This window comes from Rutidosis leptorrhynchoides, chromosome 6 (genome assembly GCF_046630445.1).
Source record: "Rutidosis leptorrhynchoides isolate AG116_Rl617_1_P2 chromosome 6, CSIRO_AGI_Rlap_v1, whole genome shotgun sequence".
Taxonomy (NCBI): domain Eukaryota; kingdom Viridiplantae; phylum Streptophyta; class Magnoliopsida; order Asterales; family Asteraceae; genus Rutidosis; species Rutidosis leptorrhynchoides.
The window spans coordinates 415105254-415131603 of record NC_092338.1 but is presented as its reverse complement, the minus strand read 5'-3'; positions in this window follow the sequence as shown (position 1 = coordinate 415131603).

Genomic DNA, 26350 nt, shown 5'->3' with positions numbered 1-26350 from the left:
TATTAGTTATAATATTACATAAATGCATAAATTTTAATTAGCAGTGAGTGTCGACTAACAGTTTATTATTTTCATCTTTTATTAACTTGTCAATTATTGCACAAAGTTAATTAATATGTTTTCTAACTCTTAACACTTAACAATTGTTGATTAAAGTTTGATCATTAAGTTTTAATTATATTGTTTGGGCATTTAATATTGAAAAAATATAGAATGGAAAAATGAGGGTCGTTATACTTTAAAAGTAAAAGACAATATTTTTGGTTTTTAAGTTTAGATAAAAGAAATGCAGACTCAACGGAAAAATAAAGATATTTGAATTCAATGGATAAAAGAATGTTCGCCTAGATATCCTATTCGCAGTGTTGGATGATTTGTTATTAAGCACTAGTTCTATTAATCAATGCACGCAATTACAGAGTCGGTTTACCCAGAGTTCTCTTTTAGCAAACACGTCAAACTAGGATTAATTGGCTTAGGGTTCCCTTTCACCAAATACCATCTTTCGTTTGTGACTTAGTAACTAGCTAATTATAAGATTAAGATTCAATTGGTTACGCGTTCGCTCCACACAATTCACCCCTATTTTGTTCAATTACGTTACCCGGTTTACCCCCTTGGTCCAGTAAGCACCCAATCGGTTAAGACAAATCAATTGGGAATTAGATCACTAAATTGAAACAGGGTTCCCTTTGTTCAAACAAGATTCACTAATCAACCTAGTAACAATAATCAACACCCACAAGAATGGTTCTTAATCAAAACTCATAATTATTATGCATCAATTAATAAAACATCAAAGTAACATCCAAACACTTGCAAATATTCAATCTAGACAAACATTAAGAGTTTAGCCTACAATCATGGCTAAAACCAAAATAACAATCAAAGAAATAGAGAAATTCATTGTTGATAACAAAGAGATAAAACTAATCAAAGATTGAATCCTGAAAGATAAACGAATCGAGACTTGTTCCCGGAATGATTGGTACCTTAGAATGACCTTGAAGATCCCCAAAAATCACCTAAGTTCGTCAAAAAGTGGCTGGAATTCGTCTGGATACGATAATGATTGATTAGGGTAAAATTCGGGCCTTTTATACTTGCCAAATAAACTGAACCGATAGAGTCTCCGCGCCGCGACCCTAATTGTCACGCCGCGACATTGCTCATAAAATAATGACCTTCTTATCTCAAGTTCTGATCTGGAAACAAGTGAATAGCCGCGCCGCGAGGCCCATTATCGCGCCGCGGAGATGTACTGGAATTGACTCCTTCGTTTATTTTTCTCTTTTTCAGCTTTAAAACTAACTTAAAACCAAACTTCCCAATAAATACTAAACGTTTTCCTCCTCGGTGCACCTTTAGAAACAAATAATTAACAAAGTGCCTCAAAAACTTCATAAATCACCACTTTCCAACAATTAGCTTTTCAAACTCGAACCTTCACAATATTATCAATATAAACGCCAAATCGTATCCGAATGGACCAAAATGTAACCGATATCGCTAATGAAAATGTGTATAAAATACGCGATATCAAACCACCCCACACTAGAGTTTTGCTTGTCCTCAAGCAATAGAACTCGAAAATAGTCTTCTAACATGAATGTAGAACCAATGAACAAGAAACCAGACAAATAACTATCGTGGGCACGATTTGGCATAAGTAACAACTATGGTTCCCACTTGCATTCCCCCGATGTAACTTCCCAAACCGCAATCAATATGAATCAATATAGTAACCAAAAATAATCTCGATAACGTACCATAATGATGAAGTAGAGAATTTCGAATCATAAAAAAAATCTTCAATGGAACCGGGAATCAAGTGGGAACCTAGCACCAAGGAATAAGCAATCGAACACATGTGCCAAGAGAACGCACGGGCTACCCCGCAATTGGTCAAGCCAAGCCTCCCACAGTACCTAACATCGCGAGATGTCGGTAGAAAATAATGTGCTTAGGAGGATACACATTACGTCCGGATATCATCGATGGTTATGAGGTAACCGTCTAATCCGTTAAGTCAACCATAAAGATTGAGGTTCATCAGGCTTAAAAGCTGATATCTTACCTTTTCGGAGGTTATCCACTGGGAATCTGATCAATCACTGACATTTTGTGTATCATGGTGCGCTTCCCATTTGGTTAGCAAATCTCCCTCATTGAGATAAGCTTTGACTACCAGTTTCCCTGTTTGACGTTGAGGCCTGGTAGATTTCCAGTCGATTTTAGCAATAACTTTTCAAGATTTTTCGTCACCCTACAACTGGTCTGGACTACAACTTCTGAAATGAATCAGCAAGTGTGTCGTTCGGGAGACTTGACTCCCTTAAGGATGGAATAGATACATCCTGTGTGGTCATAAAAGGTGGTCGAGCGCATACATTGTCCTTGTTAGGAGAAACAATGAAGACCGCCCGGTTGAGTTTTCGATCTAGCGTATGGCCCGGCTTCGACCTCACGATCCAATCACCGTTCATACGGTTGACACCCGTTTTTGTACAAGTGACCTACGTATGAACTGTCATGTTCATGTAGGATTTCACATTCAAAATAATGAACATGTTTTGAAAGTTCAAGACTTTCTCCTCTAACAGTACCTCATCGTGAAATGATGGGTAATGAAATGGCACGCTTAAGAGGTATACGTACCAAGTAGGACGGTCGGAAGACTTTACTTCCTTAATTGAGTGGATCTGAATCACTCGAAAGTGCCAATCTATTTCAATTGACACCGGTTTTGAAAAATCCCGAAAACCTTCGGGTTCCATAGCTTTTGGCTATGGGTTGTGTTGTCTAAGCAAACACAAGCACGTAGCTATTGCTCCTAAAAAGGACAGCACTGGTGAAGCTCAAGGCTCCTCTTCCCACAGTATCACACCATTAGATGATGTAATAATAAAATGATATAGTTTCGGAAGTCTGCTATACCAAGTAACCAAAAGTTTTTGATCTGGCACGTGATTCGGTCACAATCACGCTATGCAATCACCGCTCTCTCACGGTTTACACCCGTTTTGGTACAGGTGACCTACTATTGAGTTCCCCGAACTCGTAGGATTTCATGTTCAATGGTAATGAACATGTGGAACAACCTTGGCTTCTTTAAACATCATGAAATATAAATACCAAGCCATACTTAAACAAGGGTTTTGGTCGAATTTTTAACTATTTTTCTATTATTTTTTTTCTCTTTTTCACTAACTAATTTTTTCATTTTTTTTATTTTCCCCTAAATTTTTCAATTTTTTTTTTTACGACCAAAACCCCGTGAAACGTCAAGTCTTTTAGATATCAAAACCAAAATAATGATGATTCTATTAATAACCAACCCGAGAGATTTTACATCCCCCACCCCACACTTGAGATCAAGTAATGTCCCCATTACTTGAGATCAAAAATGGATTAAAATCAAAAGGGTAAGAAAAATAAAAACTTATCGAGCTTAACCACAAATCGTGGAATGACAGTGACAGATGGCGCTGAACTGACTGCCAGCATAAGAACATCGTCCATTCCCGATTCTCACACCAATATCATCACTCAAGTAGTTTTGCTGAACTTAATGCCAGACTTGAAAAACCGTTTCTCCAACACACCTAAGAAAAAGCAAAACACACCAAATACATAAATGGGAACAAGGTGGTACCACCCGGTACCGAAACGCCTTGCCCCTAATAAGGTCTCAAGTACATCATACGAAAAATAAAAATATCAAGTACAACCAAATCGAAATGAAAATAGTCTAAAACAAATACAACAAGATCACGGGCTCGCAGGCCCTCTTCACTGAAATCCGCCATACGGCCAGCTGCCGTATGGGTACTGCTGCTGAAAACACTGTCGCGCGTTTTCCAACCTCTCCTGCTCATCGTAAATAGGGGCCTGAACTCGTGGCCGAACATCACTGCGGTAATATACCGGTGTCAGCGCTGTGGTGCCATAGTAATTATTCGGATCATAATAATAGAGGCGATCATTATGGCGCTGCCAATCATTGCCATATGCAATCCACTGCTGATCATGGGCTATCTCATCTAACCTTTCCTCCTGCCTAGAGTTACTCGTCTCCACTCTTTGCTGGCTTGCCCACATGCGGTTATCATGTTCCCGCTGATCCCCCCGGAAATCACTGAACCCTCTTGACATACCAACCTGTAAATTACCAACTGATGAAACCAAACCATCCCAAACCTCTTGGGAAATACCCCACTGTTGTTCACCCCCTGCATGCACATTTGGAGCAACCGACTCCGGCTCATTAGCACCCTGATTAGCACCTCCAACTGCAGGTGCTTGTGGCTCAACAAATGCTACCACACCATCTCGATTAGCATTCCACATAACAAAATTCGCGTTAAAATAAAACCTTAAATTAAAAGGTTTCATAACTTGCAACTGGTCGGTTAATTTGGTGCACCTGCTGAAATCAATATCGAAAAACTTGGCTATTCGCGTAACATAATGACCACCAAGAATTGGCCGTGTCGCTCTAGTTTCTCTTGAATGATTCGACAAATATGTACCAATAAGATTGCACAAATCCACATGTGCACTACGCGTATACCTATACATAATCCATAACTCGGTGGAATTTACTTTGTCGTTCCCATTCCGTCTGGCACAAAAAGTACTTGACAAAAGTTTCTGAAACAACCGTAAATCCCTGCGTTGAATATCAGAGCCTTTCGATTCATTAGACACAAATGGCACCAACCCCGATATCTCTTCCCAAAAATCACGCTCAATATAACCTTCCTGGTTTCCAATAAACTCTGTTTCTTTTAAATACCATTTCAACAAATTCTCGTTCCACCCCTCATACAAATTCAATGCTTTAGCTAAATCGAGTCGACTCATTGCCCATGTCTCGCCTCCCAAGCGAAAAGTTAAGAACGCTTGATCGTCCCCATTTCTTCTAGTACGGTAGCTAAGAGAGGAGAAAAATTCAACAATTAACTCTCTATAAAGATCCTCCCTTAAGGACATAGCACGTTCCCAGGAATCTAGATCGAACCCATGATAAGACATCGACAACAATGAAGCAACATCCTCCTTAACATCATCAGACGCTCTCTCTAGTTCATCGCAGCTAAAATACCAAGTAGCTTGGATATTTCTAGCCGAAATAAATTCATAGTAATTAGAGAATTCTTCCTGCACTTGTTGTAACCAAAACTCGGGGTTCCTTCTTCTTTCTTCCTCCCTACGGGCTTGAGCCGTGGAGGTTGATGGAGCGTCAGTTCTGCTTCTCTACACAAATCAAACAAAGAACCAAACCAAACACAAAACATTGAATAGTTAGCGTTAAGCAAATCAACATGTTTCACACCCTTGCATCAACTACCATCAATACACGTTTCAACTTCAATTAATCATTTAAACAATAGCAAGTATCCAAAACATATGTTTGTGTTCCATTTAACCAATTCAAACCAACTCCAAACTCTAAAGCACAAGAGTGTCTCATTAACAACTCACATGAAACTCAATTTAACAACTTCATCATATCAATTAACCAATTTCAACAAGATTAAACAATTCCAACATTCAAGAAAACATTGCATTAAGAACAAATCTCATCAACCCTAACCAATTTCAAATTCATACATAAAACCCGCCCAAATTACCCCACACTATCTTAAAACATACCATCATTAACAATCAACTCCCTTACAAACAAAATCCCCAAATAGTAATCATAAAATTCGGATATAATCATTACCCTAATCTCAAAAATCAACATTATGCATAATCAACACAATAAATCATGAAGAAAACACAATAATATCATATTCATCAACAATTAATTCATATTAAAGCATAGAAGATTCAATTAAACATAACCCCTTAAAAATTCAAACATGAACCCTAGAATTAACAAGATTAATCAAGATACATGGAAGAAAAGGTAAGAGATTAGTTTAATTCGGACCTTAACCGGCATGTTTAAGCAAGCAATTGAAGAAATTAGGTAGTAATTTGGGTTGATTGAAGTTAGGGTTTGAAAGCCTTAGGTTTGTTTGAAAGATAAGTATGAGAGTTGTGGGTGAAAAACTGAGGCAAAAACCCTAAAAAGGGTGTAATATGCGTCGGGTTATGTACAAAATCGGGTTGACCCATTCAACTTTCAACAATATCCGGTGGTTCAGGATCTGGGCGCCTGAAACGTCGCGCCGCGACGTAAAATGCCGCGCCGCGGCCATACGCTTAACCTGACTCCAACTTCTATAAAAATACGTAACACTCAAAACCAGTTATACCTCGCGCCGCGACCCCAATTGTCGCGACGCGGTAATACACGCGTGTAAAAACCATTTTTAAGCCCCTTTCTGTTACCAAAACACTCGAAATCTCGCGCCGTGGACCAAGATGTCGCGCCGCGACGTTACTCTGAAACCTGACACCTCGTGTTTTCACTTATTCAGCAACCTTTATTTAACCTTAAAGCTCAAAACAACCACAAAACCAACCAGGAATCTATCAAAAACAATCAATTAGCAATTTAGACGCAGCAAACCCGTGATCACACCGAATTATACAAACTATACAACAATGTGAACCTTATTTAACGAGTCGTTCACGCGACTCGTCCCTGACTTCAAGTGGCGTTGGGATCGGGTTCAACGTGAACCTCATCATTAATCTCTAACGTACCATCAAAATACTTTTTCACACGATGTCCGTTAACCTTAAAGGTGATACCATTAGCATTTTTTAACTCGATCGTACCGTATGGGTACACCTTAACAACATCAAATGGTCCCGTCCACCGGGACTTGAGTTTTCCCGGTAAAAGCTTTAATCTAGAGTTAAACAAAAGCACTCGATCGCCTTCGTTAAACTCTTTTGGACCCTTTAACTTCCTATCATGCCATTGCTTGGTTTTCTCTTTATAGATCAATGAATTCTCGTACGCATCTAGGCGTAATTCACCAAGCTCATTCAATTGCCCCGCCCTTAGGCGTCCGGCTTCCTTCAAATCTAAATTGCACTTTTTAAGTTCCCACATAGCCTTGTGCTCAATCTCCAACGGGAGATGGCACGCTTTCCCATAAACCAACCGATAAGGAGTGGTACCAATTGGCATTTTGAAGGCGGTTCTAAACGCCCACAAAGCTTCATCGAGCTTAATTGCCCACTCCTTCGGATTCGAACCCACAGTTTTCTCAAGAATACTTTTAAGAGCTCGATTTGTATTCTCAACTTGTCCGCTCGTTTGGGGATGGTATGAAGTAGAAACTTTATGGAGAACTCCATATCGCTTCAATACCTTCTCCATTTGGGCGTTACAAAAATGAGTACCCCTATCACTAATTAAAGCTTTAGGAGTTCCAAATCGAGAGAATAAATGCTTAAGGAACGAAATCACAACTCGTGCATCATTTGTGGTTAAAGCTTGCGCTTCGGCCCATTTAGACACGTAGTCAATGGCAACGAGTATGTAACTATAATTATGAGATTTCGGAAATGGCCCCATAAAGTCAATTCCCCAAACGTCAAATACTTCGCAAACTTGGATGCTTTGTTGAGGCATCTCATCCCGTTTGGTGACTTTACCGGCCCTTTGGCACGAATCACATGACTTACAAACCAGGTGGGCATCTTTGAAGATTGTCAGCCAATAAAAGTCGGCATCATAGACTTTACGTCCCGTAATTTGGGGTCCAAAATGCCCACCGGTAGGCCCACTATGGCACTCGGTTAAAATACGCATACACTCATCACCGGAAACACACCGGCGGATAACCCCATCGGGACAACAACGGAAAAGATAGGGATCCTCCCAGAAATAGTACTTAAGGTCACTGAAGAATTTCTTCCTCTTTTGATGTGACCACCCTTTCTCCAAGAATCTCCCAACTAGATAATTAGCAATGTCCACGTACCACGGCTCGTCAACCTTATCCACCTTCATGAGATATTCTCCGGGAAAATCATCATGAATGGTAGTCTCATCGAGAACCTCACGGGAGGGGTTCTCAAGACGTGAAAGGTGATCGGCCGCCAAGTTTTCAGCACCCTTTTTATCCCGGATCTCAACATCAAATTCTTGCAAAAGCAAGATCCATCTAAGAAGTCGGGGTTTTGCATCCGGTTTAGCAAAAAGGTACTTTAGAGCAGAATGGTCCGTAAAAACAATAGTCTTAGATAAGACTAAGTAGGACTGGAACTTATCGAACGAGAAGACCACCGCAAGGAGCTCTTTTTCAGTGGTAGTATAATTTAATTGCGCTCCTTACAAGGTCTTGCTTGCATAGTATATGGGTCGGAAATGCTTCTCGACCCTTTGAACCAAAACTGAGCCAACAGCGAAATCAGATGCAACACACATAAGCTCGAACGGAAGGGACCAATTCGGAGCAATTATGATTGGCGCATTGATGAGTTTCTCCTTCAAAAGCTCGAATGCCTTTTGGCACTCGTCGGAGAAGTTCCACGGAGTGTCCTTTTCAAGGAGTTTATTCATCGGGTTAGCAATCTTAGAAAAATCTTTAATGAATCGCCGGTAAAAACCGGCGTGCCCGAGAAAACTCCTAACACCCTTAACATCGGTAGGGGGTGGAAGGTTCTTAATAGCGGTAACCTTTGCGGGATCCACCTCTATACCGTTTTTAGAAATCTTGTGCCCGAGAACGATGCCCCCTTGAACCATGAAATGGCACTTCTCCCAGTTGAGCACAAGATTAGATTTTTCGCACCTGACCAACATCCGTTCTAAATTAAGAAGGCATGAATCGAAAGTGTCACCGAAGACCGAGAAGTCATCCATGAACACCTCCATGCAATCTTCTATCATGTCATGGAATATGGCCATCATGCACCTTTGAAAAGTGGCCGGAGCATTGCAAAGGCCAAAGGGCATGCGTCGATAAGAGAACGTGCCATACGGGCACGTGAAAGTAGTCTTCTCTTGGTCCTCGGTCGAGATAGGAATTTGAAAATAGCCCGAGAAACCATCGAGAAAGCAATAGGAACTGTTTCCCGCCAACCTCTCTAGCATTTGATCCATGAAAGGTAGCGGGAATTGGTCTTTACGTGTGGCGTCGTTCAACTTACGGTAGTCGATACAAACACGCCACCCCGTGACAGTCCGGGTGGAAATTAACTCATTTTTATCATTGGTGGTAACAGTCATACCACCTTTCTTAGGTACACAGTGTACCGGGCTAATCCACGGACTATCAGAAATCGGGTAAATCAGACCTGCATCAAGGAGCTTTATGATCTCTTTCTTCACGACATCTTGCATATGCGGGTTCAACCTCATTTGACGTTGCACCACAGGTTTGGAGTTATCCTCCATTAGGATTTTGTGGGTGCAATAGGAGGGACTAATACCCTTAATGTCGTGAATCTTCCATGCAATGGCCGGTTTATGGGCCTTTAGCATGGTTACAAGCTCAGTTTTCTGACCTGCTGAAAGAGAAGAAGAAATAATTACCGGAAGCTTAGATTCCTCATGCAAGTAAGCGTATTCCAAATGATCTGGAAGTGGCTTCAATTCAAGCTCGGTAGGTTCTTCAATTGAAGACTTGCTCCGGTAATCTGAATCACGTTCGAGTTCTTTGAACTCCTCTTCAGTCAGCTCATAGCCGTTTTCCATCAAGGTGGTTAAAATATCCACCTCCTCAACCTGCACATCCTCATTAATCTCGACCAATGAGCATTCTCCTGAACCCTGTAACTTTGGGAATTCCTGCAAAAACTCAGACTGGACATTCACAGTGTTAAGAAAATAACATGTATCATCAGTGTAGCCAGGGTATTTCAAAGCATGGTCGATTGAGAATGTTGCCCTCAAATCGTCTATCCTAAGGGTCAACTTTTGGCCATACACATCAATCATACACCTAGCAGTATTTAAGAATGGCCGACCCAAAATTAGTGGAATCCTTTCATCCACTTCCATATCCAAAACCACAAAATCCGCCGGAAAAACTAACGACTCGGTCTTCACTAGCATATTCTCTATGATTCCACGAGGGAATTTAATAGAGCGGTCAGCTAGCTACACAGCCATACGCGTGGGTTTTAACTCCCCGGGGTCTAGCTTTAAGTAAACAGAATAAGGCATTAAATTAATGCTAGCCCCCAAATCCGCCAAAGCCCTCATTCAGTCCAAATTACCAAGTAAACAAGGAATGGTAAAACTTCCAGGATCTCCAAGCTTCTCGGGAAGCTTTTTTGCAACAACCGCTGAGCATGCGGCATTCAACCTGACTGAAGACATGTTCTTCAGCTTCTGCCTGTTAGTCACCAAATCTTTGAGAAACCTCGCATACTTAGGCATACCTGCAATAACATCAATAAAAGGCATATTTATGTTAACTTTTTTAATCAAGTCCATGAACTTGGACTTTTCGGCCTCTAGCTTCTCCAATCGCTGTTTCCTCGGGAATGGGAACGGTGGTTGATACTCTCTAACTACCGGTTTAGCAGCAACAGTAACCGGTTCCTTAACAACTTTTTCAGCCACCTGTTCCGGCTCCTTTTCCCTTTCCGGTTCACTTTCAACAACCGGCTCACTATCATTAACTAACGGTACCCTCAAATCATACTCGTCGGGCTTCCTCGGTGGATAATATGCTAAACCACTTCGGGTGGTGATAGCATTAACATGCCCGTTTTTCGGGTTAGTATCCGTCTTACTCGGTAACTCTCCCGGTTTCCTCTCACTACTCTTATTAGCAAGTTGACCAATCTGCTGTTTAAGATTATGAATAGCTGCTTGTTGATTTCGAAACATTTGGTCATTCTTTTCATTATTATGAGTAACGGTAGTGACAAGTTGAGTCTGAGATATCACTAACTTCTCGATCATAGCCTCAAGGTTGGACTTTTTCTCTTCGACCTGTGGTTTCTGAAAATAACCGGGAGCTTGCTGCTGAAAACCTCCACTAGAACCCGGTTGGAACCTCGAACCCTGATTACCTTGCGGATTATAAGGATTATTGAAATTCCTATTAAACTGAGCACGTCCCTGAAACTGATTGTTATTCTGCTGACTAATATAGTTGATCTCTTCTTTCTGATTCATAGTCAAACCCGCATCACAATCTTTGCCCAGATGCAAACCTCCACAGTATTCACAACCAACCTTCATACCATGAATATCCTTGTTCATCTTCTCCAAATTCCTACAAAACGAATCCAACTTAGCACTGAAAGACCCAAAATCATCATAAGCACCTGTACCTGTAGTCTCTGTTCTCTTAACTGAAGCTAAAGGGTAAGATTCATGATCCTGATGCCACTCATGAGAATAAGCAGCTTGCTTTTCAATGATCGCTAACGCCTCTTCTTCAGTCTTATCCATTAACGTACCACCTGCAGCTTGATCAATACTCTGACGCGTAGGAATATCACAACCTTTATAGAAAATCTGAACCTTCTGTAAATCATTCAACCCGTGTTGCGGACACGAGCGTAACAAAGTAGCAAAACGGTCCCAAGCATCAAACAATGTCTCACTGCTCTTTTGTCTAAATTGAGAAATATCTGCTTGAAGTCGAGCAGCTCGAGATGCAGGGAAAAACTTTGACAAAAACTTATCTTCCAAAGTCTCCCAAGATGTAATAGTACCCTCTGGTTGCTTATCTAACCATCTCTTAGCTTCTCCCTTAAGAGTCCAAGGGAAAAGTCTTGTCTTAATTGAAGTGTCGGCAACCTCATGTAGCTTAAACAAGTTACAAACATCATTAAAATTACGAAGATGCTCGTTAGCATCCTCGGTATCTTTGCCATAGAATCAGCAATCAGAAGAAATCAAATTCAGGATCGGCCCTGTAATTTGAAAAGGCTGAGTAATATTCGGTTGAGTAATCGAATTGCCTTGGCCTCCTCGAGTGGCCTTCAACTTTTCTGCCATAGTCTGAGGACGAGGTGGTTCTTCGGCCATTTCTTCAGTATCTGAAGTGTCAGACGAAACGTAAGAATCTTCTTCTGAGTTAACTTCTGGTGGTGTCTCGGGCACCACAATATCGTTGTTACTGAACAAATTGACTACAACTTCACTCGAAGACGGTGAAGAATCCACTTTAGACTTTTGCTCTTGACTTAAGGCTTTGAACAACTCTCTTTCAGGCTCGTCAAATGGTGTTAAAATCGGAGAACTTTAAGAACGCGTGTGTGGCATGCACTACCTGTAACTGCAAGAACACAGCTAACAAACTGATTAAACGCACCGACTCAATTAGAATTAAAATAAAATAAACAGTTAAAATTAACTAAAAACAAACTTAATTTTCAAACTTAATTTTCAACACAACTGTCCCCGGCAGCGGCGCCAAAAACTTGATGTGTGAAATCTAGTATATAAATTATCTCTGGAAATATGCCTGGTTAAAGATTACTACACACTTACGGGCAGTGTACCCGATCGTGCAATAGTATAAAAATGGTAATTCCAAGTATCGTTCCAAGGACAGTATTAACGTGAGAATTAAGTTTGTAAATAAAAGTAACTAAGTTAAACTATGAAATTTGAAAGTACGAGATAGTTTGTTTTGCGGCTATTTAACGATTAGCCAAATCAAGATAGCTTTAAAAGTAAAAGACAATATTTTTGGTTTTTAAGTTTAGATAAAAGAAATGCAGACTCAACGGAAAAATAAAGATATTTGAATTCAATGGATAAAAGAATGTTCGCCTAGATATCCTATTCGCAGTGTTGGATGATTTGTTATTAAGCACTAGTTCTATTAATCAATGCACGCAATTACAGAGTCGGTTTACCCAGAGTTATCTTTTAGCAAACACGTCAAACTAGGATTAATTGGCTTAGGGTTCCCTTTCACCAAATACCATCTTTCGTTTGTGACTTAGTAACTAGCTAATTATAAGATTAAGATTCAATTGGTTACGCGTTCGCTCCACACAATTCACCCCTATTTTGTTCAATTACGTTACCCGGTTTACCCCCTTGGTCCAATAAGCACCCAATCGGTTAAGACAAATCAATTGGGAATTAGATCACTAAATTGAAACAGGGTTCCCTTTGTTCAAACAAGATTCACTAATCAACCTAGTAACAATAATCAACACCCACAAGAATGGTTCTTAATCAAAACTCATAATTATTATGCATCAATTAATAAAACATCAAAGTAACATCCAAACACTTGCAAATATTCAATCTAGACAAACATTAAGAGTTTAGCCTACAATCATGGCTAAAACCAAAATAACAATCAAAGAAATAGAGAAATTCATTGTTGATAACAAAGAGATAAAACTAATCAAAGATTGAATCCTGAAAGATAAACGAATCGAGACTTGTTCCCGGAATGATTGGTACCTTAGAATGACCTTGAAGATCCCCAAAAATCACCTAAGTTCGTCAAAAAGTGGCTGGAATTCGTCTGGATACGATAATGATTGATTAGGGTAAAATTCGGGCCTTTTATACTTGCCAAATAAACTGAACCGACAGAGTCTCCGCGCCGCGACCCTAATTGTCACGCCGCGACATTGCTCATAAAATAATGACCTTCTTATCTCAAGTTCTGATCTGGAAACAAGTGAATAGCCGCGCCGCGAGGCCCATTATCGCGCCGCGGAGATGTACTGGAATTGACTCCTTCGTTTATTTTTCTCTTTTTCAGCTTTAAAACTAACTTAAAACCAAACTTCCCAATAAATACTAAACGTTTTCCTCCTCGGTGCACCTTTAGAAACAAATAATTAACAAAGTGCCTCAAAAATTTCATAAATCACCACTTTCCAACAATTAGCTTTTCAAACTCGAACCTTCGCAATATTATCAATATAAACGCCAAATCGTATCCGAATGGACCAAAATGTAACCGATATCGCTAATGAAAATGTGTATAAAATACGCGATATCAATGTTACATCCAACTAACTCGTCAATACCTACTTCACTCACTTAACCCACCCTAAGATATGTTTGACTCAACACACGGTTTGGGAACATGTCACTTCCGTGCACATGCTGCCAAACCTACGCTCTAATACCAACTTTTAACACCCTTTTTTTTAATACACAGCGGAAGACCTGTTATTCTTATATATAATGTAAAATCCATTTGAATAAAATATACACGTTAACATTTAAAAGTCCGGGTGTTATATATTAAACATTAAAACATCTTTTAATATAATGGACACGACATCAGAGTTTCCAGCTTTGTCAAACATATCTTCCAACATCCCATCTTCACCCTGATAACTAGCATACAACAATTCCATAACCTGCAGGGAGGAGATGGAGGGGAATTAGCACAAAGCTAAGTGAGTACGACTAACTACAGGCCATAGCATACAGAAGTATTATACTAATCATGTCACATAGTCTAACACATAAACATCACCCAGTAGTGCAGTCTACAGAGACTCCGGCGGCTCGGCCAAACCATTAACCACCAGTTGTTCGAGCTGGGTTTACCGGAAGTTCCTCCTACATACCGTGCTGCATAAATCATCCACACGCGACGAACGTGTCATTCAAACATATACCACACGGATGAAATTAGGCTACCACATGAGGAACCCAACCCGCAGGTTGATCTCTCTTATCGAATTAGGCTACCACAAGATAGGGACGCACTGGGCTCCAGCAGACAAGCATCAACTAACATGCAGTTATCACAGCATACTAACTAACCACAACAATAACTATATCTAACAAGCATGGAAATCATAATATAACATGCTACTATATACTATATTCTCCAGTTATTCCCACTTACCAATACCAGTAGCACTCGGTAGTCTAATGTCACCGAGTCTTCTCCTCGTCCCTATCACCCGAGAACAATTACTGAATAAGTTAGTAATCGTATTCCAATACTAACTATATCACAATCACAGTATATATAAACCAACACTTAAGCACTTAATGATAAATCTATCAACCGTACGAGTAACACTCTCACTCGCACGTTTGAGAACACTCAACCGTGCGGTTGACAACTTACTCGTACGTTTGGTCTATGACTGAACGCCCATCAGTGAATCCAATGATCTGTACGGTTCAACACACGAGTGACAAGTGACTCATACGAGTCACATCTCAACCGTACGTATTACCTTAACCAAAACAATAGGTCTCCATAACCACTCACTCGCACGGTTCATAACGCGATTGACCCCCCAACCGTACGAGTGAAGGCTCACTCGTGCGAGTGATGAAGAACAGTAACAGCAGCTGTTTAATCGGGTTTCAACTCCAAATGTACAACATAAACATCAATTCATACAGTAAGTTATCACATATCATCATATATTTACTATATGATAAGCCTACATCATAAACTCAATCAATAACGACACTAAACTAGTGCACAACAAGACATACACTTAAAAATCCCTAATTCTGACCAATATAAAGTTTGATCTAGCTTCTTAAAACATTATCATTAGATATTAAACTTCAATACAATTCCAACGATAGTTTATTCATCGAAAACGGAGTTACGGTTTGAAAGTTACAGCCTTTTCAATTTTACCAAAAACTGACCAGTGCTCACTCGCGCAGACGAGACATCACTCGTGCGAGTGAGTCCTCAACCGCGCGGTTGAGCCTCAAATGCGTGGTCACACGTACGGGTGACCTGTCAGAAGTGTGGGAGCTATTAGAACATTTCAGCTCGCTGATTTTTGCCATTTTGGCCCAAAAACTCGATTTTTGCAAGATCTAACACCAAAACCACTTTCAAAACATCATATAAACTATATAAAATATATTTCTAACAACAATTGAGCATAACAAACACTTAAGATCAAGATTCAAGCACCAAAAATGCACTTTTATACAAAAACCCAAAAACCCACATAAACATGAATTAAAGCATGGATTCAACAAGACAAACCTGGATAATCTCTCTAAAGGAAGATAGGAATCAGTCTCTAAGCATAAACAATCCAATTTCCAAGCTTGAATTCAATTAGGGTTTGAGCATAAGAACAAGACTAGAAGCGTATGTGTGTGTTGTCAAAATTAGGGAAGGTAGAAGAATAATCCAGAAACATATATCTAAATGGGTTATAAACCCATACCCCTTAACACACGGGTATTTATCAGTTATCTGATATCTTTCGTATGTCATTTGGTGACCCAAACGAAGTTCAATTTAAATAAACAAACCTGTTCTGTGACCCTTGTCACAAACTGGTCCTATCCACAACATTAAATAATAATAAATATAAAATTAAAATAAAGACATATAATAACACCACACAACCTGAGGGCAAAATAGTAATCTAACAGCTAGGCCCGCTTTGAGGGTGTTACAGAAGTTGATGCGTTGTATTAAGATTTTGCAACACATAACATGCATATCATCAACTTGAAGGTGCCCTATGAAGTTGTTTAATTTGTTAGAGGTATATATTGCATTGTTTAATTTATTAAATATTTCATTATGTTGCCTTGTTTTTATTTTTATTTTATAAAAACATTAATTTATTTTGATTAATGATGATCCATCAGTACTAACCGTTAATGTATGTAGATAGTATATTTATTAAAAAGTGAGATGAATGTATCGCAAAAAAAAAAAAAAAGAAAAGAAGAAAAAAAAATTAACCGATACCGACACGATACATCATATCAAAAAGTGATATGTATTGCCATTAATTTCTCGAAGTAATTTTCTTTAAGCTCTACCAAATGACGCTTCGGTATTGAGGAGCCCTTTTGACCTGAAAGTCATGGGTTCAAATCATGTTCACGACATTATTTGTGAGTTGCCGTTATAAAAAAATTCTTTAAGCATATCATTTTCATTATTCAAACAATACTACTAGTTTAAGGTTGTAATTTATAAGAAAGAAATTAATCTCTCGTAAGTTAATATAATCTCGTCATCTAAACACAATCAATCAATACTTTTTTAATCTTAGAATACACACAATGGTAATAATCAAAATTCTGTGACGACCCGGAGATTTCCGACTAAATTTAAACTTAATTCTTATTTAATTTTGACACGATAAGCAAAGTCTGTACTATTGAGTCTCAAAATTTTGAATTTGTTTTATGAAGTCATTTGACTTCGACCATTTCCGACGATTCACGAACCATTAATTGTAAATAGATAAATATATATAAATAAGTAAATATAAATAATTATGCATAAGAATATTAATAAACTATTATATACAATATACAATTTGTTATAAATAAATATGTAAATTAATATAAGATATATTAAAATTTATTATAAAAGTGAATATATAAAGTATGTTATATATATATAAGAAATTTCGAAGTTATTTAGTAAACGACGGAAACGCTCATTTGTCATTCAATTGATAGTAAACGAATTAAAAAGGAACTTATATTATTTTAAAATAAACGGTGGTCCGAAAATGAGTTCTATAAATTTTAGGCTTATTATAAATGTATTTAGGAACTATTTGTTAAGTTTTAACACTTTTTATATTTTACCCTTAAATGAGAGGGACAGTTGATGTAATTTTTATTTAATAATTAATGATCGAATTTTATACCATAATGACCAAAATAAATAAATACACTTAATTTAAAAATATGGAATTTTTCTGAACACTTTTATCCGCCACTGATTTTCGCCCGATAAATCTGTCGGTAACATACCAATAAATAAATTCACGAGATGTTAAATGAGGGTACTGTGTTTGTTTTAATTCTCTCCACTTAATCTTAATCTCATATGATATATACATAAAGTGATTGCATATAGAATATACATCCATCACCATTTCTCTCTACTTCTTGTTCCTTACATGAACCACCAACATCAAACTCTTTAATCATCTGCTAGACTGTTCGTGTTCATCTACTTCGAACTATCTTAGTTCTATTTTCGGTTCACTTCAAACCATCTTCAACCGGAGTAATCACCAACCATATCATTTAACCGTTTCTACTTGAATCACCACTTACACGCTCGATACACCCATATCACCACTACCTTACTACCTTACTGTTCGTTGCTTTTTCTCGTTATCTGCTGGACTTTCTAGCTTGATCAGACCCGAAACAAAACAAGGATCACCCTAATCCGTCACCATGGCCATCTAGCTTTTGCAAGTGGGTTTCCTTCTGTTTCCTTTTACTATATTTTTTTTTCTGTTGCATCACCACACACACAAACTTATATATATATTACTTCTTCATCATCACCATAGCCAAACGCCACCCTCATCACCACCACTACCGGTGGCCACCGCTGTCTCCACCACTTGAAATCGTCATTATCTTAAAACACTAAACCAAAATACACGTCAACATTTACAACCGTCAAACCCATTTAAATTCCTATTACGAGCTGTAAACACAATCCATCACCATCATCGAAACTTTTGCTGGTACTATACATTTTTTTCTTTCTCTTTTCTTCTTGTTCGCTGATCAAACCGCCTGGAAATAACCACTTTCTTCACTGCTACACTGCTGCTATTCGTTGTTTTAAAGCTGCAACCATCAAACCACCAATTACCCTTACTGTAACATCCCGCGTTTTTCCGTTAAATTTATTTTAACACCGTCTTTTTTTTTTAAATAATATCTTTCGCGATTTAAATTTGTATCTTCATTAACTAACGTTCATAATATCCTCGTTATTTAAATATAACGTCACCCGTTTACTCGAGCGTTTTTAAAATATTCGTTTGGTTAATTCCCGCACCCGACTACAAACTCGAGGGACCATTTTTGCCATATGGCCAAACTAATCACTAGTAGTTGACTAAGTCAACTACTTCTCCACCATTCCCCACATTTTTAATTTCTTTTCTTTCTTCTTTTCTCTCAACCAAAAACTCAAACCTTAAATTCTTCATCATCTTCAATCATCATCCAAATTCAAGCAAGGAATCAAACATCAAAACAAATTGTACTTTTGGAATCCTCGTTTCATCCTCTTCGATTTGATACCAACCTCATTGATTTTGGGTAACATTTCTAAAACACTAAATTTCTCTAAATTCGTTTTAATTACTTGAAATGTTGTTAGTTAGTGACTATGGCTCGTGTATAACATGAATATATGATTTGTTTGCTTGATTTGTTGATTTTAGTGTAACTAGCTTGAAAATGAAAATTGTATGCTTAATCTTTGATTTGGATGATTAAAGGTTGTTAGATTGTTAAAGTTCATGTTTTAAAAGTGTTACTAGCATCATTAGCTTCATGTTGATATATAGATTGATCAAAGAAACTTCAAAAACGTGATTATTGATTTTGGTGTTGCTTGACTAGGGTTTGCTAGTTCTTGAAATGAATTTTTGGATGCTTGAATGCCATGGAATGTTAATTGTTAGTGATTAGTTGTAATGTATGCTTCATTACCTTCAAAACGGCATATCATATGTGTAAATTGGATTCCCGGAACTTAAAATGCATATTGATGAACTTGAGGCTTTGAAATGAACGTTTATTGATCACATGACGAGAATTCGATTGTTGTAAATGATGTTTTTGTTTGAGGATTTGTGTTTAGTTGTGATCCTTGTCAAAAGAGCTTTCCAACGGTATAAGATACGTCTTCTAATTGTTTGCGGTTTGCGTTTTGCGTTTGTTTGAAGTTTTGACCAAGACTTGAACCTTGAAAACGACCTGACACCAGACCATGTGTTATGTCGCGGCGCGACACCCCTTGCCGCGGCGCGACATTTGCCTTGTCCAGATTCTGTCCAACTTTTCCATTTTATCAAAAATGTTTGCCAGGTTCTAGACCTCCAATTCACATGCAACTTGTTTTAACATGCTTATATATGAATAACTAGCATAGAAAATTTGTCCGAGACCCGACCCGAACGTGTTGACTTTTTCGTTGACTTTGACCAAGTTTGACTTTTAGTCAAACTTAACCAAACTTTTATGCAATCTTCCTAACATGCTTTTATACTTGTATCTTGCATGAAACTTGACAATTTGCTTCACATGCTACATAATCGAGTCGTGTCGAGCCATATGACTAATTGAACAACTTTGACCCTTCGTGACTATCGTTATTGATACAACCTTTGTTTAGGTCGAGACTAGCGTTGTCCTTTGCGCACATTACTTGTTGAAGTACCTATTTACACTTGCGATCAAAGGTGAGATCATAGTCCCACTTTTACTCTTTTTGAACTTATATTTGGGATGAGAAAACATAAACGATTCTTTTGAACTAAGTGAACACAAGAACGGGAAAACAAACATTCTACATACGAGTTTAGAACAAAATCCTCAATTCGATTATCATTAGTTACACTTGCCGGGTGTAAGCGAGAACTTATGTTATATGGCCATATGGGTTGACAACCCTCATCCTTGACGGTTCGCTACCGTCTACGGATGAAATATATTTTCGAGAATCAGTGTTGTTCTAGCACTAAGTGATGGGGTATACAATGGAAGGAATGTTAAGCTTTGATAATTGGGTGCTCGTGAAACAAACTTTTGGAATGTATTACTATTATTTCATTGATGCAAATCTTGTGGTTCACTTGTACTTACTTACTTAAACCTATGATTTCACCAACGTTTTCGTTGACAGATTTCTATGTTTTTCTCAGGTCCTTGAACGATACATGATACATGCTTCCGCTCATTATTTGATACTTGCATTGGATGTCGAGTATATGTGCATTTCATGGAGCGTCTTTTGACTTTACTTTAAACCGTGTCGCCTAGATTTCATTCGTATTATAACGTTGTAACTTAACTATTGGTTGAACAATTCTTGTAAACTTTGGGAACAATCTTTATTTTGAAATGAAGGCGACATAATTTGGTCAAACTTTGTCTTAAAGACTTATAATCAGGTAATGGGACCCACGTAGCCGACGCCGTCACTTGACGATTTGTCGGGGTCGCTACAGTTGGTATCAGAGCCTTGGTTGTAGGGATTTAGAGTTCATTTGTGTCCACCCCGAGTCATAGGGTACATAGGTGAATCTAGACTACAACCGGCATATAGACTGAAGTAGGAATTATTTGACAAATTGTGCATTTATACTCGAACTCTTCTATCATATCTAACTCGTATTCGATCTTGATCTTACGTTGATAAATTTTGTTGATGCGCCACCTTGACTTTATGAAGTGATGTTAAATGCACATGAGAATCAGGGTAATATAATTTCCGGGATTATATTACGGTGATTCACATGGACGTTCCGACATTATGACGTAAAGAATTTAAGGCGAGTCAAGGAAAAATTTTCTCTCTATCCTTATTCCATACTGTGGTTAGTATTGTTGAAAATACTAACCAACGATATTCTTGTGTCATGAAGGAACAATGGCTCACCAAGGTCAACACAACACTCCTCTCGAAACTCTTGAACAAGCTCTTCAACGAATGATAACCACCGCCGTGGGTACGGCCGTGGCCGATCACTTTTCTAACAACAACAATCATGGAGCCGGTAATTCAAGCGAAGGTTGCTCCTACAAGAACTTCATGAAGTACAATCCTCCCACTTTCAATGGAACCGAAGGACCGGTTGCTCTCACCCGATGGTTCGAACAAACAGAAGCCGTTTTTAGCATAAGCGGTTGTCGGGACCAAGATAAGGTCAAGTTTTCCACCCCCACTCTCACCGGTATTGCTCTCTCATGGTGGAACACGTATGTACAATCGGTGGGTATCGATGAAGCCCTTACACTCTCTTGGACCGAATTAAGAGAAAGAATGACCACCGAATACTTCCCGCGCGAAGAGACTCGAAGGCTCGAACAGGGGCCAAGAAATTTAAAAATAGCCCGAGATGACCTCGAAGCTTATAATCAACGGTTTGCCGAACTAACCTCAATTTGTCCAAACCTCCGGGCTCCCGGGCCCCAAGGAGTTGAGTTTTACATGGATGGCCTCCCTAAGAGCATTCCACACGGGGTAATGCCATTAAGACCCGCCGACCTACAAGAGGCTGTGATGATAGCCCGCCGATTTATAAAAACGGTGGATGAAATTGAAGCGCTGGCACCAACGGCCGAGGCCCAACCAGTTAACAACAAAAGAAAACAGGAAGCCTCTCCATCAAGCAACCACAACCACAACGACTCCACCAAGAAGCCTTTCACCCCCGGCGGCAGGAAAAATTATGCCGGAACACGACCTTTTTGCAACACGTGCCACAAACATCATTATGGAAAATGTGGCGGACCATTTTGCATCAAGTGTCAAAGAAGTGGCCATGTGGCCCATAGTTGTAAGGGTGTCGCCCCCGTCGCTAAAAAGGTGCCCAGTGCACGCAGAAGGGGTGCTTGTTTTGAATGTGGACAACTGGGTCATTTTAAGAATGCATGTCCCAAGAAGAACGCCCACCCTAATGTACGCGAATGAGCTTTCAACCTTAACACATAGGATTCCCGGAACGACAATTAGTTACGGGTACGTTTCTTCTCAACGACTCTTATGTTTCATGTTTATCCGATTCGGGTATCGATAAATGTTTTGTATCCAAGGCTTTGGAGCCTACTCTTTGCACTCCACCCCTCCCCCTAGATATTACTTACGCCATTCAAGTGACCAACGGAAAACCATTGCGTATCGATAAATTTTATTGGAGGATATACGTTAAGATTTTTGACTTGACACCTATAGAACTAGGGAGCTCGGAACCTTTTCGTTAAAAAAAAAAAAAAAAAAAAAAAAAAAAAAAGTTTCCCCATCATCTTGTATAGATTATCGTGAACTGAGTAATTTTCGGTTGGAAACCGATACCCTCTCCCTCGCATCCATGACCTCATGATTATTTGCACGAATCCCGTATGTTCCAAATCGACCTCCGTTCCGGTTATCATCAATTGGGGGTTAAGTGAGACGATGTCTCCTGAGTCTTTTCCGAACTCGCAACGTTAGTTGTAAATCCCTCTTAGTACCATTCGATTTATCCAAGGCTCGTCCGTATTCATGAACCTCCTAAACCACGTATGCAACTTATCTAGACAAATCTGTTATCACATTTATAGATGACATCTTAACTTATTCAAGTAAAGAAGGAAAACGAACAACATCACCATCTTACGCTCGAACTTTTGAGAAAAGAGCAACTTTATACCAAATTCTCCGAGTGAGAATTTCTGTTGAACGAAGTCCAATTTTCTAGACCATGAAGTTAATGGTCAAAGCGTTACAATCAATCTCGAAATCAAGCCACATGTAATCAGGAAACTCTCCCAACTCAGACTTGTATTCGTAAAAATCTTAGATCTCACCGGTTGTTACCAAAGATTCATTTCTGACTTTTCTCGTATTACACGACTTTAATCTCTCCGCGATCGAACCTTGAGCGTGATTCTTCACACCAACATTTCTAGCTAAATTCGTACAACACCAGATGGGACTCAAATATGGAAATATTTCTACTTGGACGCCGAAAGGCATACTCCCTCGACTCGAAATCAACAGGACGGAAATTCGTTATTTTGCACGAAGAATTCGAATACTAAATTGTGGATCCGATCAATATTCTTGTCATCACGTACCACACTACATACCTCTGTTATTTCACCGTTACCGTCTGATATTACTGGAAATTAAGATAACACACAATCCAACGATACTTCACTCTTCTTTGACTTAATGTCATTGTGTTCCTGATAATCGGCCAACTATTATTCAACCCCGAACTATACAACTACGTGTACGATCTCGTTTCTCTTTCAGACTTCAACTTTTGACAACTAGAGGCACGATATGGCAACCTCGAGATGTAAGCTCATCCTATTCTAAGTCCTCATTTCACTCCTATCTTTATCGCTCACATTTCCGTTTAAGGAAACTCCTTGTAACATTTCTCCATGGATAGAGAAACTCCTCATATTACATTAGTATTCGCCACGAGGGTGAATAGTCCTAACGAACATTTTTCGAACCCTAACTGACTTGTTCAAACATATCTTAAGAGATTCTATTCCAACACGGTGTATCCTTGTCAATTATCCCGTATCGAAATACTCGTTTCACTTCTAGTTTTACAAGAAACCTTGGAGACCCGCTTAGACATGAGTACCGCGTACCACCCACAAACCGATGAACCAAGCAAACGAACGATTTACGTCTTGAAAAGACATGTCACGAACTCGTATTGTCACCTTTAGTAGATCACTCTTACAACAGTAGTTACCACATGTGTGTTCGCACGCACTTTCCGAAACCCCATATGACTGCTAACGTCATACCCCTGTTCATTCAATCAAAGCAAATCACCGAATCTGAACTCCATCAAGAAACAACAATTGAGATCTTTCAAGTCCGAGAAGGGCTCGAGACAACCCATGGTCGCCAGAAGAGTTATACCAAACTTAGATGAAAACCTCACAAATCCCAGTGTGTAGCCGCATAATGTTGAGAAACCGCACCTTGGAAAGGTGTAATTCATTTTGGGGAAATCGAGAAAGGCTAGCCGCAATATCGAACCTTTTGAAACCTTGGGGCGTATTGGGACCGCTTCCTACCGCTTAGAACTTTCGACTCAATTAAGTTTCCGTTTACCCTACATTTCGTGTAACAAATTTGGAAACGTGTCCTGCGGAACAGGAACGTGCAATCCTGCCAGATACACCAACTATTAATGACAAACTTCTCTTCATGAGAAAACCAGTTAAAACCAGGGATCGTGAAACCAAATCTTAAAACAACATATGATCCCGACCGTCAAGTTCGCTGAAATGTCCAAGGACGTACCTTCACTTATTCGTAGAATTGGCAACACGAGATCTGGAGGAAGATTCAACAAATACTACTTCCAACTAAATTTCGGGACGAAATTTCTTTTGAGGTGTGGATAATGTAACATCCCGCGTTTTTCCGTTAAATTTATTTTAACACCGTCTTTTTTTTTTTAAATAATATCTTTCGCGATTTAAATTTGTATCTTCATTAACTAACGTTCATAATATCCTCGTTATTTAAATATAACGTCACCCGTTTACTCGAGCGTTTTTAAAATATTCGTTTGGTTAATTCCCGCACACGACTACAAACTCGAGGGACCATTTTTGCCATATGGCCAAACTAATCACTAGTAGTTGACTAAGTCAACTACTTCTCCACCATTCCCCACATTTTTAATTTCTTTTCTTTCTTCTTTTCTCTCAACCAAAAACTCAAACCTTAAATTCTTCATCATCTTCAATCATCATCCAAATTCAAGCAAGGAATCAAACATCAAAACAAATTGTACTTTTGGAATCCTCGTTTCATCCTCTTCGATTTGATACCAACCTCATTGATTTTGGGTAACATTTCTAAAACACTAAATTTCTCTAAATTCGTTTTAATTACTTGAAATGTTGTTAGTTAGTGACTATGGCTCGTGTATAACATGAATATATGATTTGTTTGCTTGATTTGTTGATTTTAGTGTAACTAGCTTGAAAATGAAAATTGTATGCTTAATCTTTGATTTGGATGATTAAAGGTTGTTAGATTGTTAAAGTTCATGTTTTAAAAGTGTTACTAGCATCATTAGCTTCATGTTGATATATAGATTGATCAAAGAAACTTCAAAAACGTGATTATTGATTTTGGTGTTGCTTGACTAGGGTTTGCTAGTTCTTGAAATGAATTTTTGGATGCTTGAATGCCATGGAATGTTAATTGTTAGTGATTAGTTGTAATGTATGCTTCATTACCTTCAAAACGGCATATCATATGTGTAAATTGGATTCCCGGAACTTAAAATGCATATTGATGAACTTGAGGCTTTGAAATGAACGTTTATTGATCACATGACGAGAATTCGATTGTTGTAAATGATGTTTTTGTTTGAGGATTTGTGTTTAGTTGTGATCCTTGTCAAAAGAGCTTTCCAACGGTATAAGATACGTCTTCTAATTGTTTGCGGTTTGCGTTTTGCGTTTGTTTGAAGTTTTGACCAAGACTTGAACCTTGAAAACGACCTGACACCAGACCATGTGTTATGTCGCGGCGCGACACCCCTTGCCGCGGCGCGACATTTGCCTTGTCCAGATTCTGTCCAACTTTTCCATTTTATCAAAAATGTTTGCCAGGTTCTAGACCTCCAATTCACATGCAACTTGTTTTAACATGCTTATATATGAATAACTAGCATAGAAAATTTGTCCGAGACCCGACCCGAACGTGTTGACTTTTTCGTTGACTTTGACCAAGTTTGACTTTTAGTCAAACTTAACCAAACTTTTATGCAATCTTCCTAACATGCTTTTATACTTGTATCTTGCATGAAACTTGACAATTTGCTTCACATGCTACATAATCGAGTCGTGTCGAGCCATATGACTAATTGAACAACTTTGACCCTTCGTGACTATCGTTATTGATACAACCTTTGTTTAGGTCGAGACTAGCGTTGTCCTTTGCGCACATTACTTGTTGAAGTACCTATTTACACTTGCGATCAAAGGTGAGATCAT